Here is a 2,300-nt window from a genome sequence, read left to right as displayed (position 1 = left end):
TCACGACAGAAGCTGGGGGTTCCCTGTACGATGGGTTTCAGGATGCCCTCGATGTATCCAGAGAGATTCTCACACAGGGTTCCGTTGCCTGATACGATAGGACGTACGGGTGTGTTGGCTTTGTGTACCTTTGGGAGGCAGTAGAAGTCTCCCATGCGGGGAGTACGTGGGATGAGAGCACGTAGAATGCTTTGAAGGTCTGGATCGAAGGTCTTGATCAGTCTGTTGAGTTGGCGGGTGTGTTCTTTGGTCGGATCTGCGGGTAACTGTCTGTAGTGTTCCTGGCTGTCCATTTGTCGGTATGCTTCTTTGCAATAATCTGTTCTGTTCTGTATGACGATGGCTCCTCCTTTGTCTACTGGTTTGATGACGATATTGCCTTTGGTCTTGAGAGCGTGGATGTCGTTGCGTTGTGCTCGGGTGACATTCTGGACTGTCTTGTGAGTGCGGCTGATGAATCTGGCGTTGATGCATCTTCTGACAGCTTGAGCATACACGTCAAGCTTAGGGCAGTGACCCTCTGGAGTGGTCCAATTTGACACTGTTTTCTTCGGTTGCTGCACTGTGGATCCCTCTGTCTGCTGTTCCGGATCATTGGTTGTCTCATTGGGTTCGCTGCTGACATCTTGGGATTTGTGGAAGAATTCCCGGAGCCTCATTCTCCTGATGAATTCCTCTGTGTCTGCCGTGTGACCGATGGGGTCCATTTTGGTGGTGGGGCAGAAATTGAGCCCTCGGCTGAGAACTTCAATTTCGGCTGGTTGAAGGGTGTAATCGGACAAGTTGACGATGGACTTCCCTATGGTTTCAACCGTGGTACCGTGGGAGGCTTAGTTGCTGCTGGTGGTGATGCTGAGTTTCTCAAGCTTCCTGTTCTTGGTGTGCATGTAGGCAGTGTAGTTCCGTTGCCTCGTCTGTTTGGCGGTGTCTCTTAGCTGGTCTGCTATGTCCTGAGCACAGGCTGAGAGCATGGACTCTATCTCGGTTGTGAGGTTGCGGCGTCTGCTGTATAGCTGGTGTATGAGATGGTTGAGGAATGTGTGTGAGGTACGATGGCAGAGTCTCTCAGCATAGTCTGTGTTGTAGGTCGACATGAGAGGGTTCGTGGTCTGTTGTCCTGTCGGGATCTTGTCTGCTTTCTTGCATCGCTGTAGAAACTTGATGTCTGTGTCGATATGTGCGATCTTCTTAGAGATCCTCTCCACTTTGAGCTGGCAGTTTGTGGTGTTGATAGTAGCCATGGTGTGGAGATGCCAGTGTTGGACTGGGGTGGACAAATGTAAGAAGTCACACAACACCAGGTTATAGTCCAACAGCTTTATTTGAAATCACAAGCTTTCGGAGCGCTGCTCCTTCGTCAGGTGAAGTGGATAGATGCATATAGACACAGCATATATAGTCAGAGAATAATGCCAGATGATTACAGGTAATCTTACTAAATGCCATTTATCACACCTCAGCAGAGAGATAATCACAGCAATCAAAGGAGTGAATGGTGTCCAAACAGGTCAGTCAGGAAAACATCACATCAAAGAAGAATGAGGTCGGGTTACAAGGGGTAAAATGTTGCAGATGCTGCGGTCTGTATGAAAAACATAAGACACAAAAAACATTTTCTTTGCTGGAAATCACAGCACGTCCGGCCGCATCTGTGTTTGAAGGCGAGTAGTGGAGGCGTGGGAATGGCCTTAGCGAGGTGTTCATTGTCATCGATGACATGTTGAAGGCTGCGAAGAACATGGCATAGTTTCTCCGCTCCGGGGAAGTACTGGATGACGAAGGGTACTCTGTTGGTTGTGTCCCATGTTTGTCTTCTGAGGAGGTCTATGCGATTTTTTGCCGTGGCCCGTCAGAACTGTTGATCAACGAGTCAAGCATCATATCCTGTTCTTATGAGGGCATCTTTCAGCGTCTGTAGCTGTCCATCGCATTCCTCCTCGTCTGAGCAGATCCTGTGTACTCGCAGGGCTTGTCCATAGGGGATGGCTTCTTTAACGTGGTTAGGGTGGAAGCTGGAGAAGTGGAGCATCCTGAGGTTGTCCGTGGGCTTGCGGTAGAGTGAAGTGCTGAGGTGTCCGTCTTTGATGGAGATTCGTGTGTCCAAGAATGAAACCGATTCTGAGGAGTGGTCCATGGTGAGTTTGATGTTGGGATGGAACTTGTTGATGTTATCGTGTAGTCTTTTCAGTGATTCTTTGCCGTGGGTCAGTCAGGAAAACATTACATCAAAGAACAATGAGATGGCGTCACAAGGGGTCAAATGTTGCAGATGCTGGGGTCATAGAGTTAGAGTCATAGAG

The 2,300-nt window shown here is 49.0% G+C and overlaps 1 pseudogene; it reads right to left on the bottom strand.

Annotated features, from left to right (window-relative positions):
* Positions 1-217: 217 nt before the first annotated feature.
* LOC147095394 (uncharacterized) lies at positions 218-1,241 on the bottom strand (annotated as a pseudogene).
* Between the last annotated feature and the right edge of the window lie 1,059 nt (positions 1,242-2,300).

This window comes from Somniosus microcephalus, unplaced genomic scaffold (assembly GCF_052327205.1).
Source record: "Somniosus microcephalus isolate GS21.2 unplaced genomic scaffold, FLI_Smic_1.0 unresolved_chr1, whole genome shotgun sequence".
Classification (NCBI taxonomy): domain Eukaryota; kingdom Metazoa; phylum Chordata; class Chondrichthyes; order Squaliformes; family Somniosidae; genus Somniosus; species Somniosus microcephalus.
This window is presented reverse-complemented; position numbering and strand designations above follow the sequence as displayed.